Below are 12,316 nucleotides of genomic sequence, written 5' to 3'. Positions count from 1 at the left end.
GAGAGACGTAGACGTACGACGTACGTAACGAACGACGTACGTACGTACGACGTACGACGACGACGACGACGACGACGACGACGACGACGACGACGTACGACGTACGTACGTACGTACGTACTCTCTCTCTCTCTCTCTCTCTCTCTCTCTCTCTCTCTCTCTCTCTCTCTCTCTCTCTTTCTGTCTCTATACCAAGAGAACAGTGATAGCTTTTAAAAGTTTACTGACAGCAACGGCCCGCCAGATAGAGATAAGGGGGTGGTCTTCACGAGACTCGACATCTAAAATACGCGGAGCGCACAATTGATGTGGGGAGAGAAACGCAGAGATCTCATCGTACTCGCCGCAACAACGAGCGCAATGCACGCTCGCAGATTTTATCTGTCGGCGATTTGAATAAGCACGGCATATTCCACCCCGTAACTGTTTACCCTCCGCTACCGCCGCCATTGCCGCCGCACCCGTCGTCATTTGTCTTACTCCCTCGCGTTTATCCGCTCGCGCGCGCGCGCGCGCGCGCGAAAGAGAAGGATTATAATATCTTCCGGTGAAGTCTCAGTGTTCTCACGGTATCTCGAAATCTTTCGAAATCTCCCCCGACGTGCATGAGCATGCAATTCGCGAGGTGTTAAGTGGAAATAGATCAGATCTCTGCCGCATCTCTGGTTCGTCGCATTCATATGATATATTTGTATACCTTCATCACGCATTACTTTTTGCTTCACGAATTACAATACACGCACTGCATTAATAATTAAAATACCATTCTTAATTTGGGAACAGCTCTGGAGTGTTTTTATACCCCAGCCTTTTCCTTAGGATAAAGAACTGATTAGTATTCCAATAAACTAATTACCTTTATCAATAATTGATGATACTACATTAGTAACTGATATCATCAGTTATTGTAATAATTGTATAATTAAACAATTTATTGGAATTAATCAGTTCTTTTTCTTAAGAGTCATGTTAAATTTAACATTATTTAATGTTCGTAAGTAAATGAGATAGTAGTCTAAATTAATTTTTGTTGTTTTTTTATTTTGAGAAGATAAATAAGCTTGAATATTAGATTTTCGCTGGGACATAATTAAATGCAAATTTTATCAATTTTTCTATATTAACATTAATGAATAAATATAGACGCCATGATCTTTAATGAAAAATATTGTAGAGTATTGTGAATACAAATTTAAAATTATTTTAAGAAGTCCCTAGAGTTATCTGCAAAGCTGAGAAGAAATGTTCGATAAACATTCACGAGAACAGGATCAACGCAAGAGTAGTGCTAGGAGAATGTATTCATGAAAAGAAACTTCGAATCTGATAATATCTCGATACATTTAGCATTTTCTATGTATATGAATTCAAGTTATTTAGTTTATCTTTATGGATCCCAATAGACCTGCAGAAACCAAATTTTCTGTGAAATATAGGAAAGGGACATTTTACCGTTATATTCAAATAATCAGTTGTCTTTATTTAAATAATTTTTTTCATTTTAAAAACTATCTTAATCAAGTATATTTATATTAAATTTAAATTAATTAATTAAATCGTTTATATCATTGATTTAAATAATTAAAAAAAATAAAAATAAAAACTTACAAAAAAAATAAAACTCACATTATCATCTTTTTCTCTAAAAAGTGAAAAAACATTCGACAATATACAATACGTTGTTAATAATATCAATTTTTAATTGGAGTCCAAAAACATTTCAGATGATCATTTACATGAAAAAAATAAAAACTATTTTCGGGTTAAAAATGGATCGCGGCTCATTTCATCCAATTGTAGAAAGATTGCAGCACGTAGAACGAATATAAAGATGTGTGAAGAGAAATGCAAATTTCATCATCCCGTATGTTTTACGCCGAGATTTGCTTCACGTAGAGATGTGCGGACGATTTGCTCGCACGTGGATCGTCATCACACACCTGTCAACATAAAACATTCGCAAAACACCAAATGTCTACCGTGTATTTTATATAGCGTAGTTTGACCATTCAGTATATGACACAAGTTTTATTTTTACTCTGAACTCTTGATATTTTTATTCTGTAATTCACTGATGACATGACATAAATTATATATCCATTGCTGATTCGTTGTGGTAATTTAGTTTTAATTATTCTGATGAGGTGAGTGTGTGTGTGTGTTAAACGTATCTAATGTATGTATTTTAATTATTTTAATATTATTGCGATTTCATATCCGCACATACATATGCAAATAATAGCATATATCAGTGATGTGCAATCCAAATTGATTTTCTGCCGGTATCTCGTAGCCAAAATTATATAATTACACTAAAAAAAAATCTGGCGACTCGTCACCAGAGGTTCAACGTGACTCGCTCAGATTCTCGTGAACACTACAATTCACACGAATTCACTTTAAATAAGACATTGACCCAAATTCACTCCAGGCGTCTAAGAGATAGGCAGGTCCCCATTACATCGCCTTACTGATGAGTCTAGTAATGTGGGACTGGGACGAAATGGCGGTCGATCAAAGTTTCGTCAGGCCTCCTCAGTGGACTTGAATATCATTTGTTCAGATAATCCACAATATTAAATAAAAACTTAATAAATGTTTGTTGGAATTGTTCTAAGTAAATTTACTAAATGTAAATATACATGTATCTGTTTAATACAAAAATCATTAATTTGATTTAACTATTATTTTTTTATTGAGTAAATATTTACATACTATTAGTAAATGCTAACTTAGAAATTTAAAGAAATATGTATTAAGATGTAGTAAACTTTTTTCAATGTACATTTTTTATTTTATGTAAATTATCAAAATAATTGTTACGCGTAACAGTTCCATTTGAGATACATTTAAAAAATCTTTGAGAATTTATATTGGAAAGTGTAGCTTCCATAAACAAATGACATGTTTGTAAAGTATTTAATTTTTATAAACGATCTTTCCCAAATAGCACAGACCTTCAGGGAATGTCCTGAGGACATCTAAAAGACATCCTTTGAACATCTCAAGGACATCCTCAGGATGTATCCCGGATAAAGTATGTTATTAGAGTTATTATTATGTACAGTCGTGTAAAATAAAAACGATTAATAAATAGAGAATAAATAGATATAAGATATTATCTTAATATCAATAAAGAAATTATAGATACTTACATTTGTAATTTCTTTATTGATATTATGATAAATATAATTATGATACATATTATACGCTATCAAAATAAATATTATGCGGCCCAAAAAATTTTATTTATCCTTGAAAATAATCCTCAGTTTAAAAAAGATTGCACATCTCTGACATATGCAATGAGAATGAAATTAAATATTACAAATCAGAGCAAGTTCCTTAATAAATAAAACTTTTGTTTCTTTTTTACTAATAAAAAGAGAATAAGCAGAATCAAAGTATTATACATCAATAAGTATTACGGATTTTAAAAGGATCTTGATATCGCATTATGTGTAATGTGAGCGTGAAAAATGATGTTTTATGCAATAAAATCATTATATGCATAATGATTTTATTGCATAAAATTTATGTAAAATGTTGTTAGAAAAAATGAATATTCACTGAATGAGTTACCGAATCATTTTACTGAATAATGTGATGTATGTATAAATGTCAAAGATACAAATAGATTATTCTTTATGCGAAAATGTAGCATTTTTATTCCCTTATGTAGTTTAAAATAGATCTTACGTTTTGACTATTTTAATCTATAAGAATATACAATTTTAAATCGAATCTACAAATTTTCTTTATATCTGGTAAGTTCAACATTTTTAAATAGACAGATTTTCGGGCTTGACACTATTTTAAATCTTTTTCAAAGAGCATATAATCGAATAAGTAGAGTCCCTTTTTCTTCTCTTTTCTTTTTTACACATTACATACAAATATAAAACTGTTTCGACAAAATTATCTCACGGATTTATTTGATAATTAGATATCTGATATCTAATGATCTATTAATGATAATTTTTCTGTATGTCAAAAATTCATGAAAAATTCATTAAAAAATATGCAATTATCTGTAATTATTGGGTACGTATGTAATAACGCAATTCTCATATTACAAACACATTACGTTCTATCCAAACAACAACAGTGTTAGTGGTTACGTTTGCTTATTCCATCACAATTACTGGAGATCACACCAGATTCGATCAGTTCACTTTGCATTCCACTGGCTTGAGAAATCGGTCATGATTTGCCGACTCACAGAGCCGAGCTCCTCGATTCAACTATAGATCCAGGGATACACATCTCTGTGTCGGATGAATCTTTAGCGCCACGTATCATGCATGTGCACTTATGTACAAACCTTTATCCTAGATTAACTACACCATGCTCAGTTCGGTTCGATCCCATGCATGTAGATACATGCTTTACCAAGCGCACTTCCTATTTCGCTACGCGAAAAAGGTGTCGTTATACACTATAGAGATGTTATCAAATAACACCTGCAATGGTATAAAAAAAAAAAAGAAAGGAACATATCGATAATTTTTTTGCAGTCGGTGATATTTTACGTAAATCGACAAGAGCATAATCCCTGTCGGTTGACGTTATTAGCAAACTTCCGTTGCAAATTCCTCTTTGCATCTTCATGCATTTTCATCGTTAAGCATTTGCATTTGACCGACATAATCGCGCCGTTCTTAATTTATAAGTGAAAATCGTGTAATTAATGCCTGTTTTGAAGGCAGCAATTGAGAATTTCTTCTTCTGATATGTTTTCTTTCAAGAATAGATATTTTTGAGAGACAGAAAGCATTTTACATTCGTCTTGTTAATTTCATTTTTTTTGTTTTTTTTATAGCAGATAATCTATGGTAAAGAACAAAGGTAAGTGCGCGTTAACACGCGCAACCGAAATAGCGCGCAACAATTTTGTGGCTCGCATCTAACGCGATCCACTTTTTTCCGAGAGAGATCTCACAAGTGCGCATTATTACGTTGTTAATATCAGGCGACCAGCTGGTGGAAAAGCGCAATTTTTGTTCAGTGAGTAGCCGTGTTTAATGGAAACGGCACCAAATTTTTTTTCACCGAACCTTTAACGACAAACAATTGCGCCGTCACCTGTCAAACACATACTACGCATTGCAAGTGTGAATGATTGAATCGATATTACTTAAGAGTTGTATGCATTAACAAAAAAGAATTGCCGCACAATATATTGTTCCATTAACTTTACTAAGATTTTAATGCAACAATATATATCGCATCAATTTTTCTTATATTTAATGTGTACATAAATAAATGTCTAATATAATATCATATTATAAAATATAATTAATATTAAATTTAATTAAAATAATTAATTCAATTTTGTATAATTTAATATAACAAAAATAATATTCTATTTATTTTTACAATCTGTAAATATTAAGATTATAATGCTAAGATCATAATATTTCAGGTACGTGCAATGTATTTTTCAATATTGTATATTTGTATATTTTTTAAAAGATTATAGTCAACATGATTGTAATTCTATATGTAACTTTGTACGTGCACAGTTAATAAAATACTTCTGTCTCACTTTTTAATACTCGTATTAATAAATTTACGTAAGTAATTATATTAATCGATTTAATATATAAATTGTCAAAACATAGCTGCTCACATTTTTTACAGGCGCTGATACAAATTTGAGAGAAATGTGTTAAGGTTATCTTTCTCCTTTTAAAAAAAAATTTTAGAAAAATAAATAATATAATGGTACATATATGTATCTTTTGCATAAATGGATTTAATAATTTAACAAAAAACTGATCTCAGAGAAAGCTTTGAATTATTATTCACATTTCAAAACATTACGAGATGTCATGAAAAGATTTGAGCGAGCTATAAACGAAAGAGGATGCTTGATAATGTGAACAGCATGTTGTATTAAATGCTACATAGATAAAACAATATAGCAGTTTTTCTCCGACTGGTAATGCATATAGATGACAGCTGCGCGTTGTCCGAACGACACTTTGATAAAAATGCCTTCGTAGCCGATGCTTCATTCGGAATAGATTGTGAAATACAAACTGGGCCGTAAAAGAATCCCGATCGAATGCATCTACCTACATATCGATCGAATCGTCGGAGCTTGCGGAGTGGATTAGAACTGTCGGGTTGAAATCGAAGCTGTCACTGCACACACGTACCATACAAAGCTATCGATGCATTTTTATTCAAAATCGACGGTAATCCTGTCGCTGTATGCATATTGATTATCGTTCCCTGAATGAAATGGTGCAAGCAACACAATTAATCTCTTTTTCTATATCACGTAATTAAAGATAGAATCTATTGAAAGATTAATATATTAATAACTTTTTGCATCTGCTCTTATATAATGCTATTAATACGCTCGACTGAATCTCACAAGGCCAAAAATTGTAAATAAAAAAAATCCGAATAAAAATTGCGAGATTGGTGCATATTGAAGAAAAAAAGAAGAGAGAGAGAGAGAGATGTCGCGACGACTTTTCAGACTAAAAAAAATTTCAAGGAAATCGAAAGCGTTACTGCAAATAATAAAAGAAATATTGGGATGTTGTGATAGGTTGCATGAGGTTACGATTCTCCGTACTGACGAACGAGAATTTTTACATGTGACCGATAATTATACTGTAACGGTAATTTATCATTGGCGGCATTCGATCACGTTGCCGTGACATGATCTCCCGGCGGATCCGGTCGGCCGCCGGTTGCGCGATTATATCGCGCAGTTGCAATCCGCACACAGAGAGGAAGAATTCCGGTCGAGCGGGCGCACTAAGGGAGCACGACGCTCTCGACGTTGCTCTCTGGGGTATGCCCGAGTAAATCAGCTACTGTCAGGATGGATGTGGAATGGATATGATGGTGCCGGGCGAAATGATTGGCGTACCGGCCCGCGGGGGACCAATCGTAACCGCAGTAATGGATCATCGATTTTTCCGTGACCTCCGGGATAAACGGTCCCGATGGGGGTGACTTCGCGGCCTCGTCTCTGAAATTACGATTTTTCAAGCAAGCGACGGCGTGGCGGCGTCTTGACCGCCGTCACCGATTTGCCGAACGGTACGGGCCAACAAATAAATTAGTCAAAGCGGGGATTTAAGGCGTCCTCGGTTTCCATTAGACAAGCTTCTCGACGAGGAGAGAACGAAGGAGTATGGTACTGGGACGCCTGTCCGACCTCCTCGCTGTCGCTATTTGTCTGGGAGGGAAGCCAAGCTGAAAGAAGCTAATTTCGAGTCTCAAGCTGGTACCGCAGAAAACGCGGTCTCCTTCTGTTTTTCGTGCCTCTTCTGTAAGAGAAAAACTGTTTAATAACTATTTGTAACTATGACTATATATTACTATAATTATAATTATGACTACTATAGTATTAGTAAAAATGACTATATGTATAGTTTTGTCAATCAATACATGTATGTAGTTGGCAATCGAAAATGACTATAATTATAATCAAATAATTATAATTATAGTTATTTTCAGGAAGGGACAATCATATTAATATGAGATATAGTATACGCTTAAGATATTATTAAGATATTATATAATATAGTTGTTCTTATTATAAAATATCAAATAGTTTTTCTCTCAATGCTAGAATACATATCGCTGTCCGAGGCACGTAAGTGGTTTCTTCGAGTCAAGTTTGTCAGTGGATTACGATTACGTTTATAAACGAGCAACATTCTTGGACTAATCGACATTGTAAAAAATCGCGAAACGTCGATTTATATGTAAACTTCGTATGATATAAACGTTATCTTTACGAAAATCTATATGTGATTCAATACAACAAGGAAAATTGCAAGCATAAATAAGAGCACAGTTGGTCTTGATACAGCAGCGTGTTGCGTTTGGCGCAATTGCATAAAATGAACTCGATAACAAACATATAAACATAAATAACATGCGAACATGTTTAATCATGAATGAATTATTATTATTCATTTTCTTGTTACTTGCATATAAAAGCCATCTTTTTCTCTTAGTTAATCGATTTATTTGCCTTCAGATTGATTCTGATTGAATTTGCTGCGAGATACAGAAGAGAGAAAAAAGGAAAAAGAAACTGCGTAGTGAAGTAGTAATTATTTTATTTAATGTATCGCTTATTACTTTATTTATCATTTATAACGTATTATAAAGATTTTACCTCCTAATTTTTTGGATATAGTGGAATATAAATATATAAAATATATCTAAAATTTCTATCGATTTTCTAAATTCAATAATTTTAATGCTGTTAGAGAAAATAAAACGTTATTATTATTTTTAGTGTAATACATTATGGGGAATACATTAAACATATGTAATTATCTCGAATACTCTCTAAATTCTTTGGAGAGGAATTTCACACTAAAGAGAGAAAATTCTGTCAATCTTGAAAAAGAATAATAGAATTTTCAATCCTTTTTTAAGAATAAGATTTCACTCTTTACAGTGACATTTCACCCCAACGAATTTAAAGAATAAAAGAATTGCACTAATCTTTTACTATCCGCTTCCAAATATATGCGAAAGTCTACAAAAGAATCGAAGAAACACATCTATGATATTACGCAAATGTCTAACTTTCTTGGATTGTTTTTCCGTGTTAGCCGTGCAAGTAGATCTCGTAAATTTCATCATTTATTGCGCGTACTCACAGTTGACAAGGTCGCGCGCGATTACATTTGACTTTTCGCGTGCAATCAGTATCTATTTTCGTTTCGCGTCAGTACGCTCTCTCGGACGTTACTAGACATATTCGCCGTTCTCCATTGCAGCACGTGTAAGCTAAATAATTTAGTAGCTTGTTCCGCTGCAATTAGCGCAGACATCGGAACGGTGCTTTATCGCATCAGCGGATCGATAAATTGGATAAGGCAACGGCAGGGGTGCTTAATTACGCAACTCTGTTGCCGTGGTGGTAAAAAAGCATTGCAATTTTTCACACATACATTACGCGATATGTATTACTTCCAGCGGCTTAGCATTACTTCGTTTATAATAAACGACAGTATCGTAATCGTGACGAAAATGAATTTCGTGATTTCGTGACGTAGATACAGGTACGCTTTGCCATCTCTCTCGAATCCAACTCGATTCAATTAGCAATTAAATTTGCACCGCGATAGAATTTTACCGTAATTGTGATTCAAAAAGTAATCGTTTTAATATGAGCTACTACATTTAATATGAGCTACTTCTCTTTTAATCAAATGCAAGTTCTGATTAAATATTAAGATCAATCTTGAGCTTTTATATCTTGAAATAAATTTATATTTTTTGTCAATCCATGTCGATGAAATTTTCAATTAAATATACATACAAATGAGATTTGAATGTTTAACATTGATTAAAATAGCTTAATTAAAATTAGACTTTATAATTTTACAAATTTTACAAATTATTTGTAAAATATCTATTTATAATTATTTTTGCTAAATATTGTGTATATAAAATATATTCAATTTCTTTTCTTTATAATTCAAGCTTAGATGATATATTTGAGAGAGGAATATATTATATAATTATTCTCAAAATAGATAATTTCAATCAAACGAGATTAGTATTAATTCTTATAGAGAACTTTGATATGTAACAATTGCATTAATGATATGACCGGATCTCCACGATTATGTGAAAATCACAATGTGACAGTATAATTGGATAATTCTGTTAATAACATGATTACCTATTATTCAGGTTAACGCATATATTGACTTGATTCGTATTTTGGAATCACATTTAAGTCTAATCTTATCTAATTCAATGTCCGTTTCTTTTTTTTCAATTTTCATTTTGCAAAAATACATCATATTTTATATCTATATTTAGCAACCATGCACAGGATCTCATAATAATAATGTAAGTTATTAAAATGTATGGCATATTTCATAAAGCTACAGGATTAAATAATTTAAATGTAAATTTAAAGAAAATAAAATATTTGATACTAGTAAAAAGATCATTTAATGATACTTCTGGATGCTAATTTTGTCAAAAGATATAGCTCTGATGAAATAATGAGGAAATTTTTTTTCTATACAATTACGTTATTAAATTTATAAAATTGTTAAATTTATAAAATTATTTATAAAATTGTTTAGAAAGGCAATATTTGCTAATCATACTATGGTAATATGATTAACGTTTTTAATATTTCAGATTTTTCACCGTAATATAAGATGAAATCGTTAAATGAGAAATAATCTCAGATAATCTCATATTTATAAATATTATCGAGTATAAGAATCACAAGAAATAATAAATGCTAATATGTTAAGATATTTTATTATGTGGTATTATACATAGTATTACGTAACACAATCTTTTTTGAGAAATCAGGTAAATGAAAGTGTAACGCAGTAGTTGGAACGTGATCAAATAATAATGTCAATCAGTGCAGAAAATTGATTGCATGTATTTCATTAAAAACAAACGTTTCGACTCTCTTTAGAAGTCATCATCAGCGTTACAGTTCTTCAAAAATATGAGACATCATGCATCAATAGCAGTCACTTAAGAATTGAAAGATCCTAAGTGAGGTACATGAATCTTGCAATCTTATACAATTCATTTCATTTGATGCTGAGAGATGTGATTAACGGAACAAATAATTATAAGAATAAAGTCCAAGAATTCGTGCAATAACTATTATAAAAGATATATATAGTCAGAGTATAAGATAATACTAATTAATCAAGGTACGGTAGAGTAACAACTTTTTTTTATTATTTCAGTGATTTGTTGAATTTTTTTTTTAATTGTGAAACGGTAACAGCAACACAGATAATCGAGAGTCTGCAGAAACTATTATATGTTAATATTAAGAAAACTGTCCTTCTTGCGGGACACGAAACCCAATAACGCAATAGTCTCGGGATGTCATTTATCAAGCTTAGCGGTTAGCTGCGTTCAAGGGGGTGTTCGAACGAACGAGCGAATGTAATAAAAAGCTCGGGTGCATAAGCCTGTTTACAAAGTCTGGCTACGTTCTGCGGTGGTATAGCGGGTTGCGTACAGAGCGCTCTAGAGCACATTTATCGTCACTACGGACCGCCCACATTAGACGAAGGACATAAATCCCTGAAAGTAATCCAGGACGATGCGTGGAGACTCGCGCGAACGCATTCACCCCCATATTCAGGGTGATACGTCGACTTGAATTTGATTATAGAAGCCACAGAAAGAGAGAGAAAGAGAGAGCCGGAGGGTGTACGTCGGTTGGTGGATGTGTGGGACATGAAGCATACGCGGGGGACAGGGGGAACATAAAAAGGGACGTGTTTTATTTAAAACCGACGGTCGGCACTCCGCTAAAGCCGTATGTAGCGATGTACATTGTGCGCGCGCACGCCACCGTTATAGCGGGGAATATACCTTATGCATTATTCAACGTGATATCGATATTACTAATTCAATTGCAATTCCACTTTTGTGAAACGCGGATCCGGTCGGGAATCCCCGGGCATACTTGCTGCCTAATTAATACAGTGACGTTGAAAATTATTCTGGCCAAAACGAGATACGTTTTGATTGCCGTCGCGACCTATCAAGTCGCTCATGTATAACGTGTGACCCTTTCGAAAACGTTTATCTTTTACTTACACGCAGCTCTATAATCTCTTTTCAAAAATTGTAAGAGAATGTAGTGCTTATTAAAGCCGCGCTCCTCATCGTTGCATACGAGCATAACGAAGATATTTCTCTCTACACGGCCAAAGACGGCCCTGATGTAATGCATTTACCTTGGTAGCACATAAGTGCTTTGATAACGATAGAAATTGCGCCATGGACACGGCGTTACTGATAACTGCCAAAGAACATGTCGCTTCTCCGAATTCTCCGAATAAGTACATACCGTCAGAAGTCACGGCTCGTTACGTCCGCCTCAGTGAACGATATAACAGTCGTGTGTACTGTGTACACGTATCCGTTCTAATTCGATTATTTCGTCGATATATAATTCAGATATCAGTGCATTAGAAGGGCTCAAGCTAATTATCTGTAGGTAGACAAGCCCCTCTTAACACGTTGAAGGACGACGGGGACAAAGTTTCCGAGTTACCCTTCGGCTTTCATGTGGTTCACGTCTTCTGCTGTTAGACTGTTACAAGTAAATTGGTAATTGGGTCATTGCGATGGTAACGTCGTATCACTGTACATTAAAATCACAAGTTCTACATACGCTAAGTAGATGTCAATACTGAAAAGTATAAAGTATAAGTATAAAGTATAAGTATAAAGTATAATCCAAGTATAAAGTACTTTCATACATATATATATATATATATATATATATATATATATATAATATATAATAATAGTA

The sequence above is a fragment of the Atta cephalotes genome (assembly GCF_000143395.1).
Source record: "Atta cephalotes unplaced genomic scaffold scaffold00002, whole genome shotgun sequence".
Classification (NCBI taxonomy): domain Eukaryota; kingdom Metazoa; phylum Arthropoda; class Insecta; order Hymenoptera; family Formicidae; genus Atta; species Atta cephalotes.
Note: the sequence above shows the minus strand (reverse complement) of the source record.